General features: G+C 41.4%; 3 long non-coding RNA genes across 6 annotated transcripts in view; 1 reads left to right on the top strand and 2 right to left on the bottom strand.

Moving 5' to 3' along the window:
- Positions 1–31: 31 nt before the first annotated feature.
- LOC140633887 (uncharacterized) lies at positions 32–6,249 on the top strand. The gene is made up of 3 exons (XR_012031450.1): positions 32–241; positions 1,248–1,449; positions 4,708–6,249. It is a non-coding gene; the product is annotated as an uncharacterized lncRNA (long non-coding RNA).
- On the bottom strand, positions 5,823–12,222 carry LOC140633888 (uncharacterized). Its single transcript, XR_012031451.1, has 3 exons — positions 12,130–12,222; positions 6,368–6,422; positions 5,823–6,112 (listed from the first exon to the last, which is right to left on the bottom strand). It is a non-coding gene; the product is annotated as an uncharacterized lncRNA (long non-coding RNA).
- Positions 12,223–16,550: 4,328 nt separating this feature from the next.
- Positions 16,551–26,993, bottom strand: part of LOC140633886 (uncharacterized) — a 44,108-nt gene continuing 33,665 nt past the window's right edge. For 2 of the 4 annotated variants that reach the window (XR_012031447.1, XR_012031448.1), the window contains 2 exons: positions 26,055–26,187; positions 16,551–16,793 (listed from right to left, as the gene is read on the bottom strand). This is a non-coding gene — a long non-coding RNA (uncharacterized lncRNA). The remainder of the gene's footprint in view (positions 16,794–26,054; positions 26,188–26,993) is intronic. The other 2 variants (XR_012031449.1, XR_012031446.1) reach the window with 2 other exon arrangements.

The following is a 26,993-nucleotide window of genomic DNA, read 5'->3' as shown; positions in this document are numbered from 1 at the left end:
ATGCACAATTACAAAACACAGGAGAGAAAAGCCAGCTTCCTGGGTACCCCAAAGGCGGGGCCTCCAGGCTTCTCTCCCAGCATCCAGGAATAAACCGTCTGATGGTCTGAATAGGAGATTCATCTTTGCACCATCTCTGATTCCATAAATCCTGCTGATGGTTCTTCTCCATGAATGTGGTTTCTGGCAGAGGGACTCTCTGCAATCTCCACGTGAAGAGTCAGGAAAGCATAGAGAAAAGGTGAAACGCTCATGTTTGTGCGGTTGGAGATATGATCATGAACTTCAAATCCCCAAACCCTCCAATCCTGGCCAACTGCCCACATGGAAGCACGACCCCAGGGCAGCATTCAAGAACTAAAAATGCTGCATATCCTGGAGTGTTCAAACTGAAACATTGCGTCCTGAGGGATGGATTTATATTGATGGAATTTTAAGCAGCATGACAGGCATTTTGTTTTTGTTTTTATTTTGGTTTGGGTTTTTTTTTTTTTTTTAGATTTTATTTATTTATTCATGAGAGATACTGAGAGAGGCAAAGACATAGGCAGAGGGAGAAGCAGGCTCCCCCCAGCCTGATGTGGGACTCGATCCCAGGACCCCGGGATTATGCCCTAAACCAAAGGCAGATGCTCAACCACTGAGCCACCCAGGTGCCCCAATGACTGGCATTTTGGATAGGACTTCCAGACAAGCAAATGAGGCCTCAGAAGTAGCTCATCTCATATATTCAGGGAGAAGACAAATTGGGGGAAATGCAGGTCCCCAGGGACAACTGAGTTCTATCAGTAACCCTAATAATTTCTACTTCTTATTGAGGGTTTTTTTTTTTTTTTTATTGAGGGGTTTTTGAGTGAATCTCTGCTCTACTCTAAAATAAGCCCCATCTCCTTGGCCTATTTTTAAGGATATGACAATTTTGTTCCAATTTACACTTCTGGCCACATCTCCCAGGGATCCAGGCAAATTGGATAATAGCTATTTTCCAAACACAGCTTTTGCTTCTCCACTTTCTGGTGTGTGTGTGGGGGGGTACCTGCCTCTCTGCTCCCTCACCCACCAGCCCCCATTCCCATATCCTTACAGTCGATGGCTACTCATTCCTCGAAGCCTGACTCAAATGCCTCTTCCTCCAGGAAGCCTCCTTGATTTCCATTTCTAGAAGTGACCCCACGTGCCTGGAGATGCTATCATATTCTGTCCACACCTCCCTTCCAGCCCTTATCCCATTACACTTTCCGTTGTAGTTCCTGGTGACCTCCAGCCTAGAGCCCATGAAAGACAAGACTTGGGAAAATATCTATAGAATAATTTGAAGAGTTGTATGAAGTACTTCTGAGATAGGACTACAACATTACAAAACAGTGCCTGTGCCACAAAAACCTAAGTGCCCATGTGTCCTCACGTCCTTCTGTGTGTAACATGGGCTTGGCTTCCTGTAGGCCACAGGTAAGTGAAATATTGAGGTCAAATTTCCAACATTTTGGTCATTTGAATGCCTGTTGTATGTAATTCCTCTATCTGCATATGATCTATACTATTATTTATTTAACAGTTTTCTTTAAATTGACTCACTAGTTTTAAAATTTTTATTTATTTATTTGAGAGAGAGAGAGCATGAGCATGAGCAGAGAGAGGGGCAAAGGGTGGGGAAGAGGGGGAAGCAAGATTCCCTGCTGAGCATGGAGCCTGACACAGGCTTGATCCCAGGACCTGGAGATCACAACCCAAGCAGAGGTCAGACACTTAACCGATAGGGCTACCCAGGTGTCCCTAAATTGATTCACTTTTAAAAATCTAGATTGAAAACAAAAACAAAAACAAAAAAACAAAAAAAATCTAGATTGATATATATATATACATATATTTATTTATTTATGTGTTTATGTGTTTATGTATTTATTTTTTTATTTTTTTGAGAAAGAGAGAGAACACATGTGTGAGCAGGGGAGGGGGAGAGGCAGAGGGAGAGAAGCAGAGGGAATCCTCCAGTAGACTCCACGCTGAGAACAGAGCCCACTGCAGGGCTGACCTCACAACCTTGAGATCAGAACCTGAGCCAAAATCCGGAGTTGGACGTTTAACCAACAGAGCCCTCCAGGGACCCCTAGATTGATATTATTTTAAAAGGAATCTTTTCATCACTACCATAACTGGGAAATTAATATCACTTGGAATAAAAAGAAATTGCCATACAAAATAAATACAAGTATAAAGACAACACTACTATGAAATTCTCACTACTATGAAATTGGACCTAATTGCTTGCCCAGAGCTCGGTGCTTGAGGCCTCTGTGTCTTTATTAAAAGGGAAGGTTAACAAACATTAGACAGGTGTCAAGGCTCCATGAGCAAACGAAGAGTTCCTGTTTCGGGTAATCAGGCCTCTGAAGGAGCGCGTGAAAGGGAATCTCCTAGTTACCACTGATTCAAGGTGATTCAATGCACTGCCTCGGGAAACCCTAAAATCCTAATATCATCTTGCTTGTTTCTAGCAGTGAGCGTTCAACAATGCGGTGGGGGTGGTTGTATAGTGCAAGGGATGCTTGCTACAGAATAAGTGAAACCCAAATTTGAACCCCACTGTTGTCACTGGATGGATGAATGATCTTAGAAAGTCAAGATGCTTTGAGCCCCAGTCAACCATCAGCAAAATAAAGATAATAGACCAGCTTTTAGAGGGCCAACATGAGCTTGGATGTAATATCTACAAAAGGACCAGGGAAGTACCTGGCACATGGTAGGGTGCTCAGTGTACCCTGGTAGTGCTATTCATTATTGGTGGTGGTGTTATGATTGGATTAACATCAAAGAGCACCTCTGAAGGAAGAAAAACAGATGGAACCAAACCAGATGTTACTAGGAGACAAAGGTAGACACAAAGGCTGTGCCCAAGCCTGAGAACCAGCATTGTTCTACTTCTCACTTTGCACAATGATAGCCAGAACTCAGCCCCAAAGAAGTTGTTGGGAGACTGGCTTGGCATGGTCTCCAGGTATCTTGGGTACCTGTTATCATGACTGCCAAGTTCCTGTTGGTACCAGGACGATGAGACATCGAGGGCTGTCATCCATGACCCTCCCCCTCCCAGTGAGCAGTATAGTCTCTCAGAGAGGGTACAAGGGAGGCATGGGCAAGGAGTGGGAAGAGTGCCACTCCAGGGGTGGGGGAGCCACCTATAGAGTCAGAGGAATCAGACAGGGAGAGATAGGCAAAAATGGGGTCATACTGGGATGAACTCTCCCTTACCATCATCCCCAACCCCAAAGTCCCAGAAATTACATGGAAAAAATATTGTGAGTATTCTGTATATACAAGGCACAGAATCCCTCTCTGTCTGTCTGTATCTCAATATCATCAGTCTTCTCATCTTGAGAAGAAAAGATCGGAAGTGACCAGGCAAAAGGAAGACTTGTAAGTTGTGCCAGGCTTAACCAAAAGAACACAAGATAAATAAAAAAAAGTCCAAGTATTTGGCCAACATGATATGTAAATAATGCATTGGGCTTTCTACTTCCCATCCATATGCATGATTCTACATGCTTACTCAGATACTTGCCATGTACAAAGAAAGGGAAGGAGGTTCATGGTTTTCTTTCTTTTCTTTTCTTTTTTTTTTTTTTTAGGTTCATTGTTAGGTAAACATTGCTAGAGTCCACTGTTTAGAAAGGGAACAGGAAAAAACATAGAGGGAAAAAAGTAGAGCCGGGTGGGGGTCGGGGATCTGTCAATTCTATGATTATATTGTCTATACAAGACCATACAACTAATTTACATATTTTGTTCCTGAGTTGTCTAAACTGACCAGTTGTTTGAGTATCACACAAGCTCTGGAGCAAAGTATTTTGAAAACAGCCTGTTGTTCTCACACCTGAGTCTTGAAATGTTAGTGATGAAGTGAGTGGGGTTTAGTCTCCTTACCCTTCAGATGTTGGTACTACTCCCTTAGCACCCCCATTGAAGCTAAAGTTAAGATCCAAGAGACCTGAGTTCAAATCCCTGTCCCACCGCAATTGAATGTCCTTAGACTAGTCTTTTTAAATTCTCTAGGTCACAATATCCTCATCTACAATACAGACGAGCAAAATAAAAGTTCACTTTGAGTGAGCATTCTAATGTGCTAGGTATTGTACTTGGAGCTTTAAATCAGTTTATTATTTACAGAGGTTTCACTATTTTTAGAGGTTATTTCATTCATCCTTACAATCTAGTGAAGAAAGGACTGTCACTCCATTTTACAGATGAAAAATCAGGTTCAATGAGAATAGTGTCCTTGTGCAAGTTAATAATGGATATGACCAAAAAGCATACCCAGGTCCATGTGTGTCCTTTTATTATTCATGCACTCATTTCTTCATTCATTAAATGTTTGTTAAAGGTCTTCTGTGTTCAGAGATAAGCATTATTCAGAAATTTACCCTACAGGGCCACTTGGGTGGCTCAGTCTGTTGAGTATCCAACTCTTGATTTTGGCTCAGGTCATGATCTCAGGGTCGTGAGGTCCAGCTCTGCACACAGCAGGGAGTCTACTTGAGATTTTCTCTCTCCTTTTCCCTCTGCCCACCCCCCAAAAATAAATAAATAAATCTTAAAAATAACCTTACCCTATAGGAATGCTGTGACTATCACTAAGCTAACAGGTGAATGCACTTTGGTAAGCAGTTAGGTGAATGAATGAACATATGCTCTATGTGTTTTACTTCACAGTGGTGGCTAACTTCTGGTGAGAACTTTCTAGGTGTCAGGCTCTGGAAAGGACCCCGGCAGGGGGCAGAGACAGTACCCCAGCTGCCCAATTCCTCCTGGAACCACTGCTTCGAGGCCTCTCTGAGATGCCGGCATCCTGGGACCCCACTGCATTCTGAAGCAGCCTTCACCTTCCTCCACTCCTGATTCAGTCTAAGGAAGAGCCAAAAACTTAGGAAAAACTTCTGCTTGGAGCCAATCTCCTCCAAGAGAAATTCTAAAATACCCTGGAAGCAGCAACTTTCTTATCTAAACAGATGATAGCAAATTCTTTTCCTTCCCTGGCAGTGATCTCTGTTGGGGAGGAAGTCAGGCAGCATGGATGAGGCTGGGTACATGACCAGCTGTCCCACTTGAGAGCTCATTTGGATAGATACTTGGGCCTCTCCACCAATGATGCTGGTAATCCCTGAAAGATCCGTTCCATCCTCATCTGAGCAAGAGGCTCCCTCACCATTTGCTCACATCACACAAACACACTACAAAGAACATGGCCCCAAAGAGGGAAGGGATGCCCCGTATGTGTTAATAGGCTCACCATTGATTTTTCTCTACACTTGAGACTCCTTAGGACAACTTGGCATCTAAAGTTCTAAGGTCGGAAGTTAACCTCTTGACTCTTCCATAAGGAAACATTCATTCCTTTGGAATAGAGATGCACCAAATATTCAGTTTAAGCAAAAGCCTTGAAATGCATGACAACTTGGGGTGCCTGGGTTGCTCAGTTGATTGAGCATCTGACTCTTGATTTGGGATCAGGGCACGATCTCAGGGTCCTGGAATTGAGCCCCTCGATAGGCTCCACAGTGGAAGAAAATCTGCACTCAGCAGAAAATCCGCCTGAGGATTCTCTCCCTCTCCCTCCGCCCCTCCCCCAGCTCACATGCTGTCTCTTGCTCTCCCTCTAAAATAAATAAATAAATGTTTTTTAAAAATGCACAATAAATAGCAAGCATGTGTTTGTTAAAAACAAATTCATTCCATGATTTCTGATCCTTATGAGATTTTGATGATCTCATGACATTTGATTCTTTTGTCAGAAATAAGAGAGAAGGACTCAGAACAACAAATGTAATGATGGGTAACAGTGTCTTTTAAGTGGAGAGAGAGAAGTTAAAGAGATTTATTGTTTGAATCATTCTAATTAGTTGTACCAAACGAATAAATAAATATACAGAACAAAGGATTTGTAAGGAAAAGAAAAAGTGCTGTTACACAACAATAGCTAAAGACAGAAAAACACTATTATACAGGAACTAAACAAAAATATAATTGACATTGGATGATACTACCATCCTCTCTGATGTTGGATGATCCACTTCGACACAAGTCTATTTGGCTTTTATTGTCCGCTTCAGTCAATTCCCTTTGAAAAGAAAAATCAAACTCTCACAGACCCACAAAATCTCAAGGGCCTAGGATCCAGTTTGAGAAATGCTGTTTGGGGAGCATCAGAAGCTATTAAATTAAAATAGGTTTGCTGCTAGTGGTGAAATGAGTAGTCAGAGGCCTTTTCTTAAAGACTGTCTTAAAAGACAGGATTCTATATGCTGCAAGTGGAAAAAATCACAGGACTGGAACCACCCAGACCCTTGAGCTTGACCTTGACGTTGTCCCTTACTTCATTTGTGACCTTGGACAAATCCTGTAACATTTTGGAGCTTGTTCTTCATCACCTGTGGAAAGAGATTGGACTTCTTCAGGAAGCACCCCTTAGTCTCCCTTTTAATTATAAAATTATGTGGAATTTATTTTGCTTGTATGTTTTTGATATGTTAAGATGTTTAGACTTGCTCATATATTTATAAAACCACAGATGTGAAACATTGGTGTGTTTAGGTGGTCCTGGCTCCAGAGTGAGCATAGTTGAAGAATCACTCTTAAGAAGCCAAAGTAGAATATGAAAGAGTGATGAAGGATGAGCCACATTATCTGGTTGGACTTGACTCTGAGTTTCTTTCCTTTTGGTCAAATATCTGATAATGTTTTACTTAAACATCTCTGCCTGGTCCTAGCTGCTAGAATGAAGAGAAGAGGACAGTGTTCATACATGTCTAGGATGTGGGGAGGGGCAGCTTTGTGATACCAGTGTGGTGGTGGTCACTTGTCATCAAATGGCACCCAGGACAGGCGTCTCCAAAGATCAGAAAGGATGGCCCAAACAGATCACCCTCTGTGCCATTGGTGGCCAGCTCCATTGAGCAGGATTTAGTCTTAGTTACAGTTGGTAGATTGCTTTACCTAAGCTCCTTTGTATAGGATGGTGGTACTTTTAATGTTTATATTTGCAATGGTGTTGATGGTAGGCACTATGGCTTACATATTGGCACCTATGGTTGGCCAAACCTTATACCCATTGAAAAAGTGAAGCCGAGGAGGAAACTCGAACACTCCCACTAACATCTGTCCATTAAACAAAGAACAAGCACCCAACTAGTCACCAAGTGAAGAGCAAATTTTCAACATAACCAATAGAACTTAGTTTGGCAAGTCACCAACTATGATTTTCTGCAAATGGAGTATAGAACAGCAAAACTCATATTCCAGTAAATATGCGCCAGGACCATGTGTGGCCCCTGGCAGATTCCCAGGGTGAGCAAGAAGACAAATGGTAGACCGAGAAGTTCACAGGACTCAGACTGCAAATTCCTGGAACAGTCTTATGAAAGTGTCAGAATATCAACTTTTTGCAAGAGAGTGTTTTGACAAATAAGAGCATTCTATTTAGGATTCAACTATTCACCGGGAGAGTTTAAGGAAGAGTGGAAAGTGCTCTCTTCATATTTCTGAGTATTTAAATTATGTTTTGTCATAATTTCACATCCAAGGCCCAACCAATCTTGACAGCAGTCCATGTAATATCTAGAAATACAGCAGCTATTTTGTAACCAAGAGGACAAAACTATGTATTAATATTAGAAGAGTGAAAAAATAGAAAGAACTGGAGTCATGATGGCCCTGCAAAGCAGCTTTTTAACTTGGACCACCTATCTCTGGAGTTTGTTTTGTAGGAAAATAAATACCTATGTTTTTAAGTCACTATTATTTAGGTCTCCCGTCATTTGCCTGCCAGATTACCAGTTTATTATCAAAGGATCTAACTCAGGAACATCCAGATAGATGAGATGCACAGGGTAAGCAAGGTATGGGGAAAGGGCAAGGAGCTTCCATACTCATTGAATACCCCACTCTTCCCAACCCAGAAGCTCTCCTAACTGATCCTTTGGGTTCTTATGGAGACTTCATTACATAGCCATGATTGATTGATTAAATCACCACCTCCCCACCTCTCTCCCCTCTCAGGAAGATAACACTAAGAGTTTTTAGCCCTCCAATCACATGGTTGGTTACCCTGGCACCCAGATCCCACCTTTTAGTGCTTTCCCAAAGTCACATCACTGACATAAACTCAGGTGTGGTTGAAAGGGACAATCAAGATACCTTGATTGCTCTTATGACATAGGAAAGGATTTTAGGAGCTTTGTGCCAAGAGAGGGGACTAAGACCAAATATTGATTTTTTTATTATAAATTACAGTATCCCAACTGCTGATGACACTAGGTCTGTGCAAGAAATAGAGGGAAGCAACAGAGCATCCGATGAATCTGCAAATGGAAGAATCTTAAAATAGCCAACAAGTATTCACCAGAAAGCAAGGAAGACTAATATGAGAAGAGTGGCTGCAATTAGAAGGGGCTTTGCCCAGTCTACTAGAAGGTGGTGGGTAGGAGGGTCTGTAGCAAGAATTGAAGAGACTACAAGAATCTGGTTCCTCTCAACATCCAAAACTGGTATGATGGGACCCCCTTTGAGGGGAAGATCACACACTGAGGAACAGCTGGTAGAAACAGAATCAAAATCAAATAGGAGAGAGTCAAGACACCCCAAGGAAGGAGAAGGTATAAATAAATATGGGGAAGAGAGATACAGTCAAAAAAGATCAGAAAATAAACCACATACCTTTTAACACTACACAAACACACCATAAGAGAGAGTTCTCTGAAGTTATAAAAGTCACCCTGAGCTACACTTCTTTCTAAAAGTTCTAGAAAACTATTTTTATATAAATATGAGCACTCCACATGTACTAAGGATAAATCTCATACAAAGTTATTTAAAAAAAAAAAAGAGGAAAAATTCTACAGAACAGTATTCCTGTGGACAAGGAAAGTCTGCCAGGAAAATAGGTCCACAAAATGGATTAGAATTATAAACTTCAATTTTTAAATGAGCTGAGGGGTGCCTGGGTGGCTCAGTTGGTTAAAGGACTGACTGGCTCAGGTCATGATCTCAGGGTCCTGGGATCAAGCCCCCAGCTGGACTGCATGCTTAACAGGGAGTCTTTTGAGGTTCTCTCCCCTTCTGCCTCTCTCCCTCCCCCTGCTCCTGTTCTTTCTCTCTCTCTCTCTCTCTCTCTTCCTTGCTCAAATAAATAAAATCTTTAATAGAAAAATAAAGAAATAAAATGAGCTAAAAGACAATGAGAAAATATGCAGGATACAAAAAATAATATGAATCAGAATTAGAAAAACCTGGAGAGGAAGCAATAGAAACTTTAAAAAGTAGAAATTTCAAAAACATTTTTAGGAAATGAAAAATTATACTAGAAGGAATAAAGGTACAAATAAGTAAGACAGCTTATGCCTTAAGATAAACAGAAGATCAAAACAAAAATATAGAAAAATAAAAGAAAAAGCAAGAAGGGTTTGAAATAAAAGGCAAATATTTAAGACAGGCAAAGACTGTCCAACATATGAATAATAGGAATGGTTTTAAAAATTTAAACCAGGACAAGGAAAGAGAATGAATACTAAACATTCAGGAAACTTTACTGGAGAAAACAAAGATTTGAAAATAGACATTGAGAGAATACAATGCATGCCCAAGAATATTGACCCAAAGCTACCAACACCAAGCCATACAGTAGAAAAATTAGTGATTTTAGAAAGAAATAAGAAAAAGAGGAAGAGAGGTTGCCTGGCTTGCTTAGTTGATAGAGCATGGGATTTTTCATCTCAGTCATGAGTTCAAGCCCCATGTTGGGCATGGAGCTTACTTTAAAAAGGCAGGGGAAGAAAGTGAGGGAAGGGAGAAAATGGAGTAAAATATTTAAGAAATTCAAGGAAAGAAAATGTGAGTCAATAATTTTTTATTTAATAAACATCACTTTAAAGTACAAAGGACACAGACAAATTTTATCACATCAAAGAACTCAAGTAGTATTGTTCTCGTGAGCCCTTCTTGAGGAATTTTCTAAAACATAAGCTTCAGACAACCAAGTAACTTGAAAGGCATCAACACAAGCACTGGTGGTAATCTCTAAATACAGTTACTTATGGAGTAAGACCCAAATAGGGTTAATGGCAAAGGAGTAGAATTTGTAAGAGTGACTAGGTTTGGGCATTGTAGTTATGGTCCAACTACAAAATAGAGGAAGAATGAGAAGAGCACATGGAAAATTTTAAAGACTTTTCTCAATGGTGATGTTCATGGTGTAGTATCATTCTGAAACTCTTGTTTACTTTGGGGTCAAGGAAATGAGTGCTGTGAGATATTCTGATTTTTTTTTATCAATTCTTTTGTCCTTAGAAACCAGGGTTCTCAGTGTAGGAAAAAGAGATGCAGATGCATTGCAGAAGAAGCTAAGTTAATGCTTTTCTTTTCTTTTCTTTTCTTTTCTTTTCTTTTCTTTTCTTTTCTTTTCTTCTCTTTTCTTTTCTTTTTTAAAGCAGTAACTATGGTCTGAAGTTGGAATTAGAATCATCAGTATAAATCCATGGGGTCCAATGAAGAGTTCTAAAAATAGCTGTCCAAAGCACAAGGACTGTGATCTTGAAATACTATTCCCTACTCATGGAAGAAACCAGGACATCTTAGAAAAATGGCTGATGTTTATGTCTGGGGCAGGAGTGTAAAAGATGAGCCTAAAATATCTTGTCATATCAGACATCCAGAAACCTTTCAAAAGTTGGGGTCATGTGAAAAGGTCTCAAGAGCCAACTTTGAACAGGCCAAAAATGGAGCCACTGAAGCTTCAAAAACAAAACATTACATTTGATTGCATCCCATCAAACATGTTTAAGTTCATGAGTTTATAGTGACATTTTGTAAATAAACATTTTATTTTAGAATAGTTTTAGTTTACAGAAAAATTTGGAGATGGTCCAGAGAGTTCCCATATGCCCCATACCCACTCTCCCCTATGGTTCCCATCTTACATTAGTATGATACATTTGTTATAATTAATGGACTGATTTTGATATGTTATTTTTAACTAAAGCCCAATAATCTGACACATCTCTCCATTTATTTAGATCTGCTCTGATTTCTTTCATTAGGGTCTTGTAATTTTTCACATATAGATCCTATACATATTTTGTTAGATTTATACCATAGTATTTTTTTCTTTCTTTTCAGCTTACCTTCTGTTTTTCCCCTCCCTTCCTCCCTCTTCCCTTCTTTCCTCCCGTCCTTTCCATCACTTCCTTTCTTACTTCATTATTTCTTTCTGGTGCTCAATTGGTTTTATTTTTTTTTCTTTTTTAATGACCATTCATAATGATATTTTTAAAGATACTGATTGGTCACTTTTGGGCTGATAGGGAGACCATTCATTATCTTGAAAAGTAATAAATATAAGGGAAGAATTAAGCCTCTATCCACTGGGCATTCAAATATAAATGAAAGCAAGCCTCTCTTTATATAGTAAGGGAAGTAGGCATCGACATCTATGGCTGCTAATATCACAAAAGAGCCCCATTTGTGCTTCTCAGAAAAGAACACACTGCCAATTATATTCTTCCCAAACAGATCAGATGCGAGGACCATCCAGCCTCTGGATCCCATTGCAGGAAAGAATGCCAAACAATATCCTGAATTTGCAACCAAAAAAACCCAGACTGTGAGAAACTCTTAAGACCAAATGTCCTAAATTCTTCAACAGAGGTAGTTAAGGAGTAGAGAGAAAGTGTATAGATGAAGAGAAACTTGAAGAACATAAAATGCCTTTAAAAATGGGCAAGTGTCTAGGGGCTCCCACTTGACCACAAAGAAAAGCAAGAAGGTGACGTAAAAGTCAGGATCGTGGGGAGAAAGAGTGCTGTCCTTGGAATGGAGCACATAAAAGGTTTACTGGGATGACTGGCAAAGTCCTATTTCTTTATCTGAGTAGTGACTGCAAGGATATTTGTCTTAGAATAACTCCAAGTTACACATCTGGTGGTGTGTTTTTTTCTGTATTATTTTACTTTAAAACGTTAACCAAAAATATAGGAAGAAGAAAGAAAATGGAGTATTCTCGTCTTCAAGTAAGGTCAAGTAAGTGATAAGCAAGTTACATACACTTATGAGCCATGAGTAATAAGTTAAACATTTTCACTTTACCTAGGAGCCAACACTGTTGGATTAGGCTTATATAGCACTCTGCAAAATACACATCTTTCATTGCTGTTCTGAAATCCTGAATGGATCCTTTGTTACACTTCATTGTAACAATTATTCAAAGAAATTAGCAAGTGGGGGAAAAAAGAGAGAGAAATAAATTAATGCAGAAAAAGACCCCAAATTCAACAGCCTATCCTTCTGTTTTTGCAAAGATCACTCTGAGAGATTTTTCAAAAATCCCAGGAAATTGAAAACATCTCCAGTGCAGATGATCAAAGCCCTTCCTATGGGATACTACTTCATAATTGAATCATGCAAACTGCTGAGAAGTTTATACCCAACCTACATTTTCTGTGATGTTAACCTATTATTCCTGGCCCCCTTGTGTACTTATATTATTCTCAAAGATATCGGTAAATAGTCCCTTACCTTCCATCTTACCAGTCAAACAAACATGTACAGGAGAAGTTGAATGCATAAATAGTCTCTGCTCATATATTTGCAGTTCAAAAGATTGGCCCACAAAGGGAGAAACTAGAGTCGAAATTTTCTCTTTAGAAGTGTTTAGATATTCACGGGAGCAGAGGCAAAGCTTTCGTTGCAGAGGGAAGACACAACCGCTTTAGATATGCTATGGGCAATGACTACATGGCTGTTTTTCCAGACTGGCCTTAATTTTGCTACATCTTACAGACAAGTGACAATGGGGATCTTCCCAAAGGTGGGAAAACCCATTTTTAAATTTAGGCGTATGATAATCTTCTCTTAAAATGGATTAATCTTTCAGGTTTGGACTTAACCTAGACCTTAGCCAATGGGGAGAACTGAGGTGTAGAGAAATGAATGCCCTCTGCCAAGGTCAAACAGCAAGACAGAATCAGGATTTGAATGCAGAGTTCTTGCATTGACCAGCAATGTCCATAGCTTCTAAGTTAAGGCAACTCAGAGATATTTGTCAAGTATCCTGAAACTGGGGTTGGGGTGGGTGAGCTGGTAGGATTTTTGCTAGTCAAGACTACTTTTAGGACATGTAACCCCCTGGGTATCAGGGAATGCAGAGAGGCAGGCTCGTTGGGCTCTCAGATAAAGGAGTAATCCTAGAAATTATATATTTAGAAAGGATGCAAGGGTCTACCTTTGGGCAGTTGAGTCCCCTGGATGTCAGGGACCAGGATAGCACTGGGAACAAAGATTTGGTGCATCCATGAAACGGAGAAGATACTAGGTCAAAGGCCAAGGAAGGAGAAGCTCTCCCCCAGGTAAAAGTATGGCACTGGTGAAGGAATGATGTCCTCGCCAGTTCTATCCTAGGACTGACCCCGGTAGAACTCCTAATCCCCAAAGATCTTAGGTGGCTGTTGACAGAGCTTGGGGTCAGCCTGCTGCCAGCTGGAATTATCTGGATGACTAGAGGAGAATATTTCACCAGTGTCCTCTGGTTGCTGAAGTCGTTTTTGGAAATATGTACTACATAATTATGACAGATTTTTGAGACCACGAAGTAAAAAAGAAAACAATAATTTCACCTCTGTCAATATAGTATAATCTTCCTTCCACTCCAGGGTGTCCAGAAAGTAAAATGTTATCGGTGGGAAAATTGCACGTATTAAAATCTTTCCAACTTTAATGTTGTTCCAAAGGAAACGACATCATTTATTTCCCTGTACTTTGGAAGCAGCCAAAATCCCTCTAGGTCAGAACCGAAAAGCTGCAATTAGCCAACTAATTTAGACAAATGAGGGAGGGTCTATTTGCCCAAATTACCCAAATAATTGGAATTTTGTAGATCTGGCCCCCCAAATAACAGCAGCCTAAGTCTGAATCCTTGTGGTTACCTCACTAAAGAAAGCAAACAATATATTACACGACGTGATATGGGGAGTTGGTCTTTTTTCTAATTTTTTGACATTAGATCTATTGGAAACCCATGGCAGGAGAATCCCATATGGGTAAGAGAGAAAAAGATCCAATTAAGTAGGAAATGCTAACAAGCTGCTTGAGTGAGCTCTGAGGCATGCCGGGATATTACATGTCCACAAAGAAAATATTAATTTTAAGCTCAAAGAAAAAATTTTTAAAAAGGGAATTTAAGGGAGGAGGGGGAATAAGAAAAAAGTGTCAGGATATTTATATAAACTGTCATTCCTCTGTTTTCATGAAGGCTCATGCCCTCTAAACAGTCAATCAACACTCTCTCTGATCACAGACTTCGCTCTGATTGAGTGGGGAGATGTCAGCCAAGGAGAAAAACATGTGGAAAATCTGTTAACCATGTGTGTCATTCCTGATGTCAACATGTAAGGAAATATGGGAGCGGCCTCACATTTGTGCATTTCCACTCCAGCTCTGAGAATGGAAAAGGGCATCGCTGGCTTTTGGAAATATATATTTATGATCACCATTGTTGTTGTGGTAGCGGTAATGACGATGATGAAAACACACAGGATTCAGTGTGAGCCCAACAGCAATACGACAAGACCACCTGGCGCCTGGGGACACCAGCAACGTGTCAATAATGGTTTGGGAGCTTAACATCGCATTTCTTGCCAACAGAGGGCTGGATGTGCTCTTTTTTGGAAATACTGGGATTTTTTTTTTTTCTGGTCTTACCTTAAAACCTCTTTCTTGACATGGGATTGAATTCATTTTTTTTTTAAAGATTTTATTTATTTGTTCATGAGAGTTGCAGAGAAAGAGGCAGAGGGAGAGGCAGGCTCCTCACTGAGCAGGGAGCCTGATGCAGGACTTGATCCCAGGACCCCGGGGATCACACCCTGAGCCCAAGGCAGATGCTCAACCACTGAGCCAGCCGGGTGCCCCAGGGTGTAGAATTTAAATTGGCTTCAGTGGAAGGAGTCGGTGAGAAGCGAGAGCTCCCGTGGCACTTTTGCGCAGGGCCTCGCGTGTTGGGCAGGAGTTCTGGGGCACCAGGGAGAACAGCGGGTGGTGAGAAATCAATTCTAGTGTGGTCATATTAGGGGTTAACCTGGTGACATCGGAACAGTCGTGGAAACTTCTGAGCCTTGGTTTCGTGCAGAGTGACAAGTTTGGCCCAGGGCAGCATTTCTAATGCCGAAACAGGCATGCAGATCACCTGGGGATCTTGTGAAAATACGGATTCTGGTTCAGGAGGTCTGGAAAGGGACCCGAAGCTCTGTATTTCTAATAAGTTCCCAGGTGATGCTGGCCCATGGACCACCCTTTGAGGGTTTAGATGATGTTTACAGTGGACATCTCCTCCTCCTGCTCACCCAGCATCCAAGGATTAGAGCATCTTCGCCCTCCAATAAGTCGCCTAGTTTTCTTTAGGAACCACACCTCCTCTGTCTCATTTAGGGCATTCGGGTAAGCTGATGCTGATCCTAACCCCCAGCTCCAAGAATGGGCCCAGGTCCTAGGCCTAGCCAATCAGGGCACCTTATCTCTGTACTTGGTTCAGACATGGGCCCATGACCCAAGTTAACACAACACAGGGCTTTGGCTATCTCAACTATGGTGAAAGTGATGTCCTCTTACTTGGAATTATAAACTATAGCTAGGACATTAGTGACACGGAGAAGCCATTTTATCACATCTTGGTAAGTGCTGCCTGAAAATAAAGTTGATAGAGAAGAAAGCAAAGTTAGGAGATCAAATGACATTCTAATTACATCATTCGAACTCCTAGATACAGCCATGCCTGAAGCTGAAGATCCATGGCTTCCATAGTGACAGAAGCTAGTCAAAAAATGTACAGACAGGTTACAGACATGATACACTTATAAATTGCAGCTGCATTATCAATATTTTCTCCATCACTGTCTTACTATAGACCAGAGGTCAGCAACTTTTCTGTTAAATGCCAGATAATAAATATTTTAGGCTTGTGGAACATAGGTCTCTGTAAGAACTCCATGTTAGCACATAAGCAGCGATAGATAATATGCAAACAAGTGGGTGAGGCTGTGTTCCAATCAACTTTATTCACTAAAATACGCATCCAGGGGCACCTGTGTGGCTCAGTCATTTCAGCATTTGCCTTCGACTCAGGTCATGTTCTCAGGGTCCTGGGATTGAGCCCGCAGCCTGCTGAGCAGGGAGCCTGCTTCTCCCTCTCCCTCTGCCCCTCCCTCTACTCTCTCTCTCTCTCTGTCTCAAATAAATACACATAATCTGTAAAATAAGCATCCAGCCCTCAAACTATAGTTTGCCAAACCTGGTCTAGACAACCAGCAAAGCCTTGACTTCTAGTATTTACCATTTTCTATAGTGTAAACACCCCCACTGTGGCTGATGTCAGGCTACGCATGTAACGTCACCGAGTGTAGAGCTGGGGAAAGATGAATGAATACCAGTCACCTTTATAAGACCTTTCCATCATACAGATATAATAATCTCAATAACTTAGATCATAGTAAAATGTAGTAAAATAATTAGGAAGGTCTGAGTTTTAAGTATTTATCGACTTTGTCTTGATATCATTTCTTTAATTGTAAGTTTATAAAGTTTACTTTTGAATAATATCTTTAACCCAAGAGTTCAAACGTGAAACAGAGAAACCAGGATCCAAAGATATCACAACAGTAGATCAAAGTTTGGAAAGGGATTAATGGCATCTTCAGGAATTGTAGTTTAAAATTCCAATGTATTAGACAAGTCCTTTTTGAAATGGTAATGCCTTGTACCTGAGTAGAAAAGACAATTAAGATAATGTGTTAATTTTCCCCTTGAATCTGACAGTAATATTTTGATCCTGTTAATTATCCGGAGAACAGAAAATGTATATAATGTGAGAGCTCTGTGCAGAGCTGACATGCTCGCTGCCTGGTTAAGTAGGCACACTTATCCTATAATTAGCTGCTTGGAATGCAATTTCCATCCTTTCCTAAATACACCCACTAAAAAATAAACCAATGTGGCGTTTCAGAGCGGCTCCAATCCGGTTTTACCCCCTGGGAAAGCAGCCAATGATTATTTACTAAAAGTTATCCTCCTTTCAAAACTATCAGAAAATAGCAATCGTTCGCTAATGATTTCTGGCAGGTGAGGGTAAATCAATGCCTCAAGAACAGCGAAAGACCATGTCATTAGGGCTCCAGCACGCTTGCCTTCTCTGAGGGATAAACTTATCGATGTCGCTAACTGAGCATTTTAATGAGAGTTCATTACAAAAGGGCAACCTTTTAAGTGGGCAAGTCAATCCATAAAGGGGGAGAAATGTGGACCCCAAATCATTCTCATACTGGCAAAGAGGACTTTCTAGAGAATTTTATGAGTTTCAGGACATACTTTTCTGAGTAGAAAGTGTGGCCCATGTAGTCATATATTTCAAAAGATACATGTTTTTAAGATTTTAAAATTTGTTTTGAAAGAGAGAGAGAGAGCACATGGGGCAGAGGGAGAAGGAGGCAGAGGGAGAAGGAGAGAGAATATGAAGCAGACTCTGTGCTGAGCCCGACCTGGGGCTCGATCTCACGACCGTGGGATCACGACTGGAGCCGAAACCAGGAATTGGAAGCTTAACCAACTGAGCCACCCAGGTCTCGTAGAAAGATATTTTATATTTACTCTTTTAAAACAACCTGCAAAATAAATAAATAAATAAATAAATAAATAAATAAATAAATAAATAAAAAATAAAAAAATAAAAAATAAAACAACCTGCGCCAACACCTCTCTGGGAGAGCTAGTGAAGGAGGTGAGTACTTCCATTAGGATGGTGGCATTTGGTCCATGACACTGTGACACTCTGTATCTACCCATGGTATTCAATATGTCCTTATAAATCACAAACACTGCTGCTCAGTCAGTTTTATTCCTATCACACATCTGCAGGTCTGATATCCTCTGGTATTTTTTTTTAAAGATTTTATTTATTTATTTATTCATAGAGACACAGAGAGAGAGAGAGAGAGGCAGAGACACACGCGGGGAGAAGCAGGCTCCATGCAGGGAGCTCGATGTGGGACTCGATCCCAGGACTCCAGGATCACACCCTGGGCTGCAGGCGGTGCTAAACCGCTGCGCTACCCGGGCTGCCCTCCTCTGGTATTTTAAATAAGCATGTTAGGGTAGAAACAACACCAGGTCTGGAGTTAAAACATCCAGGTTCGGGTTCTAAGTCATTCTGTTTCTAATCATAGGACCTCGAAAAAGATATGTAAGTGTTCTGGCTCTCAGGCATCCACAGCTATGAAAAGGACCACGAGACAATCAAGGACATTTATCTTCTAGACCACCGTGCAAGGGTAAGGGCTTGCTACTTTTGCCTTTGGCTCCCCACACAGAGGGCCTCGTTCATACAGGGGCTCACAGATCTGCAGAATGAATGCATGCATGCTTTTCTTCTTTTAATAATCATCCATGTAGAATATAGAGCTTGAGATAAAATGTACCCAGGGAGCCTGGCAGCGTGAGTTCAGATGTCAACTTTGCTATTCACTCAGTGGCTAGGTGATCCTGGGGGAAGTTTCTTAATCTCTCACTGCCTCAGTTCCTTATCTGTGAAATGGGAACGTGATCATGGTTCTCCGTTGGATTGTTAGGAAGGTAAAATGAGTTAATATGAGTAAGTTTCTCAGCACAGTTAGTGCTACACAAGTGTTAACTATCATGGCTTCCATCACTAGGACAGAGAATTTGCCAAACAATATACCATGTTCCATGTCCCACATTCAGCGCTTATTATTTCATGGATCTGTTTCTGCTAGGAATTATATTAATAAGAGAATGTAGGAGTGCCCAGGTGGCTCAGTCAGTTGGGCATCCAACTCTTGATTTCAACTCTCGTCATGATCTCAGGGTCCTGAGATCAAGCTCTGTGTCAGGCCCCGTGCTCAGTGGGGAGTCTGCTTTAACCCTCTCCCTCTGCTCCTCCCCACTGCTCATGCTCTCTCTCTCTCTCTCTCACAAATAAATAAATGAATAAAAGCTTTTTGAAAATGTAGTTTTTCCTTTACATCTTGCCTGGGTATGCAAGTCTTGATTCAGATGCGTCACTGCATCATTTGCCCTCCTTCTTCCTCTTTCTATGACTTGCATGTGCTCATGAAATTCTTGTAATGAGTTACATGAGCACTGGTGAGGGTCTCATTACCAGGATCCCATGAGCACTGATGAGGATCCCATTACAAGGATCCAGTGAGCACTGGTGAAGATCTCATTACAAGGATCCCATGAGCATTTGTGAGCCTGGGGCTTGGCTTAGACCAAGGGGTTGGGGTTATGTTGCCTTGATTAATAATGATCACAGTGGAGGATTAAGTAAAGCAAGTTTTGTTCAGATTGGAGGCAATAGGAACAGTTTCATAGAGCAAACAGGTTTTTTGTTTTTCATTTTTCAATGTCCAAACATGGCATGTGGCCCCATGTCCCTGACAAGGTGAGGCCAAGAAGGAGGGAGGAAGTCCAGCTCCTATCTGGGGTTTTTTTCTTCAATCAAAGCCAAAGCTCCACCTTCCAGGCCAAGTGGGCGATTGCCCACCTTCTCTTCACCCCTCTCTCAGGGCTGTGTGCCCAAAGGGAAACAATCCATCACCTGCACACCTGTGATGCCACGCTCTCATGTTCCTTCCTTCAGCCTTCACTCCATCTCCAACATTCCCTCAGTCCGATGTCCCTTGAATCCAGCATTTATGTTTTCCATCACTCATTCATTCAAACATTTATCGAACACATGCTGTGCACCTGCCTCCATTCTGGGCCATGGGAATGCAATAGTAAACTAGACAAAACTTCTGTCCACATGAAGTTGACAGCCAACCAGCTCCTAGGTCATGTCGAGGCTGCTGGACTGCAGACCACACTTTGGGCGGCAAAGTATCTGGATCCCTTCTAGATGCTGCATCCTCAAAATGAAAATGCATTGGGGCACCTGGGTGGCTCAGCAGTCGAACGTCTGCCTTCAGCTCAGGTTGTGATCCCAGGGTCCCGGGATCGAGTCCTGCATCAGGCTCCCTCAAGGGAGCCTGCTTCTCCCTCTGCCTATTTCTCTGCCTCTTTCTGTGTCTCTTATGAATAAAATAAATAAATAAAATCTAAAACAAAAAATGAAAATGCATTTTTTTCATATATGTCACATCTCTCCTGGTGGTACTTGGTGCAGTGGTGGATTCAAAGTCATCAAGGCACAGAACACGCTCCTGGTGCCCACAAGTTCTCCCTGGTACTCTTCAACTCCACTTTCAGGGAAAGGACATGGAAGGATGTTTTTTCTTTAGCCATATTTCCTACTATAAAACTAAAGACCTTATCTCCTGATAGAGGTGACAGATGAAAACTTAATTTTAGGACAGAGGGACCTCACAGGTAGTCCTGAAATCACACCATGGCAACATCTCTTATTTTTCTGCCTACCTTCATGCACTGAGCATTTGATTTGTGCCTACATTGTGCCAGGCATAGTGCAACCAGCTAGGAATTTAGTGGCTAAGAACCTAGACAAAACCTCTGTTCTCATGGAGCTGGGAATCCCATGGATCATGGGGAAGCCTGACCTGGTCTAGGGGCTCAGGAAAGCTTTCCTCACCCAAACAATGCTGGTGTTGAGATCTGAAACCTTCTGAGGATGGTTTAACCAGGGAAAGGGCAGGGTCTAAACAGGGAGTAGTATGTGCAAAGGCCCAGTGGTAGGGGGAAAAGGTAAAGGGTTTGAGAACTAAATGGCAAGAAGTGGAAAAGATAAGGAGGGTGTGGGAGATGGGGCTGGAGAGGATGCAAACCAGGCAGGTCTCCTTAGGTCCCTGGGGGCTTCATCTAAAGAGCAGTAAGAAGCTTTAAAAGGATGTAAGTAGGAACATAACCAGGTCACTCTGGCTGCAGTGATTTTTAAAGGTCAGTCAGGGCCTTCTGTGATGGTTTAGGCAAGGAATGAGGAAGCTGAGTCCAGAGGTTATGACTGGAATAATCAATGGGCCTGAGAAGCAGATGTTCTGGCCCTCAGGCCATCACTGGGCTGTACCTCCCCTGGTACAGGCAGGTATATACCTTCCTGTCTTCTTTCTTTGAAGGCAGGGGCCTCCCTAGAGTCTAGTCCATTGTCTGACTTGATCCTAAGTAGCTCTGATCCAGATAGTGAGACAAACACAGAAATGAAACTGCTGGAGAAACTGCAAAGCATTGAATGAAAATGATTGCAAGGTTAGTAGAAATTAGGTATGTGAGTGCTGAAAATCTATGGGGTAGTGACATGATTAAGAAGGGCCAAATTTTTAACTGGAAACACATAGGGACTCTCATAAGAGGCCATGCCATCCCCAGCAAGAAAACTGGTTGGTGTCCCATTAGCCTGTTATAGCCCTTAGGCCTCTTTTGTTAGGCCTGCACTGGGCTCAGTAATGTAGCATTAAAAAAAAAAAAATTGAGTTAAATTAGATGCCAGTATGTATGTATGTATGTATGTATGTATGTATGTGTTTGGATTTTATTTATTTATTCATGAGAGACACACAGAGAGAGGCAGAGACACAGGCAGAGGGAGAAGCAGACTCCCTGCGGGGAGCCTGATGCAGGACTCGATTCCAGGACCCCAGGATCACACCCTGAGCCAAAGATAGACGCTCAACCACTGAGCCACCCAGGTGTCTCAGTTTTGCCAGTTTTTAAATAATATAAAACATTGGGAGGCTTAGTATTAAAAAAAATCTAAATTTCCAAATCCCATGGGGGATGGGGACAGCCATGAGGTGCCATCCCCGGGGCTGCACATCAGCATCTTTCCTTGGCTGGGCTGCGTATCCTGCTTCCCAGTCAGCACGGGATTTCCCCTGGTCCTTTGCTGTCCCCCAACACAGAGGCTGATGCCTGTTGCTCTGTGTTGTCATACCTGTGACATGGTTCTCTGGGCAAAGAGGAACGTGACCTCATCATCTCCCCACAACTTCTGCCTTTTGCCTATTTGGGGGTCAGCACTGTTCATCCTTGGACTCGGGTTGAGGAGGGCAGAGAAACTGCCCAGAATGCTGGAATCTGAATTATGATTTCTCTTTCTTGTGTCTTGGTTAAGCAGACTTCTATAGGTATATTTAAAAGATTGAAGGGCACCCGAGTGGCTCAGTTCGTTAAGCATCTGACTCTTGATTTCAGCACAGGTCATGATCTCAGGGTTGTGGGATCAAGCCCTGAGATGGACTCTGTGCTGAGCATGAAGCCTACTTAAGATTCTCTCTCTCTGGGGCAGCCTGGGTGGCTCAGTGGTTTAGCGCCACCTTTGGCCCAGGGCATGATCCTGGAGTCCCAGGATCGAGCCCCACATCAAGCTCCCTGCATGGAGCCTGCTTCTCTCTCTGTCTCTGTCTCTATCTCTGTCTCTCTCTCTCATGAATAAATAAATAAAATCTTAAAAAAAAAAAAAGATTCTCTCTCCCTCTGCCCCAACCCTCTCCATGCTCTTGCGTGCATGTTTCTGCACTCTCACTCTCTTTCCCTCTCAAAAATAAAGCAAAAATTAAAAAATCTAAACACCAGTAGTCCTTTTTTAAGCAGCAAAATGGTTGGAACAGGCTCCGTTGTCAGGCAAAATGTAACTTCTTTCTCTACGTCATTGATTTTTCAATCAAGAGATGATCATAAGTAATTGCCTCATGGAAATAGGTGAACATTTCTGTTGCTCATAATTGAGTTATTACATTTAAAATTTCGGTTTGACAGAAGACTAAAACATACTAGCTAAGAGGCACAAAGGAGAAGACTAATAAGTTGAAATCAGGATCCAGAAGAGGTACCTGCCTCCCCATGTTCACTGTAGCATTCATATAGCCAAGACATGGAAGCCACCTAGATGTCCATCGATGGACAAATAGTAAAGCAGATGTGATATGTACATATAATGGAATATTATTCAGCCTTTAGAAAGAAGAAAATCCTGCTACTTGCAACAACATGGATAAATCTGGAGGGCATTATGCCAAGGGAAATAAACCAGACACAGGAGGACAAATACTGCATGCTCTCACTTATATGAGGAATCTAAAATAGTCATACTTTATAGAAGCAGAGACTGGGATGGCAGTTGCCAGAAGCTGGGGTAGAGAGGGGATGGGGAAGCATTCGTCAAGGGGTACAAACTTTCAGTAATAAAGAAGGGTTAGTCCTAGAGATCTGCCATATAGCATGGTGCCTAGAATTAACAATACTGTATTATACACTTAAAAATTGCTAAAAAATATATAAAGTGTTCCTATCCATAATAACAATGATGAGAACAATATAGAAGGCAGGAGGAAACTTTTGGAGGTAATGGATATGGTTATGGCCTAGATTGCAGTGATGGGTTCACAGATCTATACTTCTCTTCAAACACTTCAAGTTGTTTTACATTAAATATGTACAGCTTTTCATTCATCAATCATACCTCAATAAAGTGATTTTTTAAAAAGTATTTCTATCAGTACTATAATAACTTTTTTTTTTAATTCGAGAAGACCAGGTGTTGTTGAGAATAGTAGGGAATGGGGTACCCCTTCTTATATACTGCCGATGAGAATGTAAATTGGTGTCATCAGTTTGGAGAGCAACTCAATGGTCCTGGGGAAAGTTGACAATGCCTAGAGTTTAGGTCTAGGTCCCTGCCCCAGAGATACCCTCAGTTTATGTGCACAAGGAGACATCACCCCTGTTATGTTCCTTGCGGCCCTGTTTTTAATAGTGAAAAAGTAGAAACCACCTAAATGTCTTTGAGTAGAAAGATGCTAATGTCCTGGCTTCCAGAGAGTCCCAGAGTCTCAGCCTCGTCTATTCAGGGTGGGGACAATGGTCCCATAGAGGTTGCAGCAGAGCTAATGGCAGTAGCACAGGCCAGCTGACATGTCTTGCCCCATTAGGGACTATCTACAGGAAATAGTCATGCCTCTTAGAGACAGCATGGGCCAGATCGCCCACAATTCATCAACTCATAGCTTGTGTTCATATTCCTAACAACCAATCACATTATCAAAATGCAAGCAGGCATCTGAATTCAAACTATGGCATTGCCATCAAGCGATGTCTTTCTGTTTATATATTAGGATCTAAGGGTTTCAAGTGATTTAGGGGACGTTATTATTAAGTAGCATGTGTTAGGGAATCCTAGATCCCAAAAGAATGTTTTCCCAGAGACTCTCACTGGGGCACATAGTGTATTAGTAATAATTGCAATCATGGCTTGGGTTTATCACAAAATTGTTAAACCAGACCAAAAAAGGTAAAAAAAAAAAAAAAAAAAAAAAAAGATGTGCGGCCACCAAAAACTAGTGGGAAAAAAACAAAACATTTTCAGCTCTTAGAGTTCTAAGGTTTAGTTTCCTAAGATTTTACTTATGTGAAACATCTTATTCCCATTGATACCAGATTAAGGAGGCCTCTATGCATTTTCTCAAATGAATCAAGCATTGTTTCATTGTTTCTCAAAGCATTTTTAAGAGCGTGGTGACAGAGGAAATGTCTGAATTTGAAAGGAAGTCTTAAGGGGTTGTGAAGTCTCAGGAAAGTTCTTAAATGACCTAACCAGATGTTTTGAAGTCTGATACACCCTTAACCCAAACTGAAATTCACAACAAAGTCAAAAGTAATAGAGTCAAATTGATTCCAAAATGTCTTTTCTAACAAATCTGTTTACACCCATTGACTTTAATGGGGCCTGATTCCTACTTGGGAGAGATTATATGGCCATGGAAACAATGAGATGCATAATAAAGTTTGAAGATGGAATAAAACCTAAAACTCGGGTAAATTCTTAGTGTTGGCGAAATTGAGAATCCACATTTCTGAGGCTACACAGATGGCTTATGTTGGAATCCCAGCTCTGCCACTTGCTTGTGATGACCCTTTTGTGTCCTTCAGCTTTCTTATCTGTAAAATGGGGATAAGAATGATACCCAGCTCTCTGGGATGTTGTATGGATTAAATAAGACAGTGCAGGGAAGAGCTAGTAAACGTAGTAGATGATCAGTAAATCTTACCTATTGGAATCCTTTTATTTTATGTATTTCTTAATGTTACTTATATTATTGAGACAGTGAAGTCATGGACAAACTGGGACTTGTCTTTTTATATTGACATGGAAGACATTTAAAATTTTAACAATATTATTGAAGGAAAAAGAGGTTCTCTAGATATCTTCACCTAAGAAACAAAATTCCTGGGGGAAACTGAGTGCCTTTCAATTTTTTTTTTTTAATTTTTTTTTATTTTTTTTATTTTTTTTATTTTTTTTATTGGTGTTCAATTTACTAACATACAGAATAACACCCAGTGCCCGTCACCCATTCACTCCCACCCCCCCGCCCTCCTCCCCTTCTACCACCCCTAGTTCGTTTCCCAGAGTTAGCAGTCTTTACGTTCTGTCTCCGTTTGAGTGCCTTTCATTGCTTTGTTCACTTTGTGCACAGGACATACCTCAATTTGAAAGGGCTTGGTTTGGTATAAAGCGTTTGAGACATGAAGCGAAATGTAGAGACAGAGTCAAAACAAAATGGTGCTGAGTTGCCCTGGATGAATAGGACCTTTAAGGACTCAAAAGAACACCAGGCTGGGCTCTGGAGACCTGACTGCATGGTGGCTTTCCGGCTAACTTGACAGGTGACCCTGGGCGAGCACGACACTTTGGGTTCTCTGGACCTCCACTTGCTCACCCCCCAAGAGAGTTGAACTAAATGGCCAATGGGCTGTAACTGCTTGTAGGCAGCTGTGATATCTGGCTGTTCCCAGGGAGATCTGACTCTGGACTTGACCGGGAGCAGCCCCCTGCTCCAGTCCAGAGTCAGCCAGGCACCCCCTCCACCCCAGCTACCTTCTCACTTCCTGCCATTGGGCTCAGGGGCCCCCGGGTGTGAGGATGCCCACAGGTCAGCCCAAACCCCTGGCCACCCTGGGAGGAACAGTGCTGCTGACTCCAATTCAGTCCGTGTGCCTGTCTCACACAAAGCCCTGTTTATCCCACTGGAGAGGAGGGTGGAAACCACTTTACTTACAGCAGAGCTGAGGAAATAAATATTCGAGAAGCAATATAGCTCATTATTTTTGAGGACTCTGGAATGAAAGTCCAGGCTAGAAAAACAGCACAACAACCGCTAGCATTTCCATTCTGAATATATGCCAGAAGCTCTGAAATAAAGATAGTGCGATTTGTTTATTATTCCTTCTCTTTAAAACCTGCATTAATTCTGATTTCTATTTAAATAAGAATGATTAAATTTTATCAGCTGAGATGGAAATATTGTGATAAACACTGGCTCGTGGCCAAACTAATCTCCCAAGCCCACAGCTTACGGCCATTGTCTTGTATAGATATTTGAATGGCAATGGGCTTTTATCAGTATTTCTAAAGGCACTCATTTAATTATGTGGTTGTAAGGATTTTCAAAACCCAAAAGAATACCATCAATACATATTCATTTCTTGGATTAATTCGACATTAACATCAGAAAATATTGTTATTTAAAGGATGCTCATACTTGTTTTTGCTCTTGCAAAAAAAGAAGGTATCCAATTCTGGTCGCCACGACGTCTTTGAAATGTTCTGTTTAAGTCAAACTAGGAAAATGCAATGCAAGGAGGTAAGGCTGGAATTTAGAATTATAGGGATTACAAGAAGGACTCAGAAACTTCATAAGTGTTTAATAAAGAGGTATACTTCACAGAGGTTGGACCATGACAAGGAAACAGAATCTCTGATCTAGGAATTTTGGACATGTGCGTGGATCTCGTCAATCAAATATAATGTATCTGAAAGCCTCAGGAAAAAAGGTTCAAGGGCAGGAGCAGTCTACCTACACAGAATGTTCATACTTAGAAACCCGAGTGATCTAGATTTCATTCCTACGGGGGATACTACATTTCTTCAAGAACTGATTAAAGATGCAACAATACATCCGACACCTTCAGCACTAATCATGCTTCCTCCAAAGCAG

This window comes from Canis lupus, chromosome 5, assembly GCF_048164855.1.
Source record: "Canis lupus baileyi chromosome 5, mCanLup2.hap1, whole genome shotgun sequence".
Lineage (NCBI taxonomy): Eukaryota > Metazoa > Chordata > Mammalia > Carnivora > Canidae > Canis > Canis lupus.
This window is presented reverse-complemented; position numbering and strand designations above follow the sequence as displayed.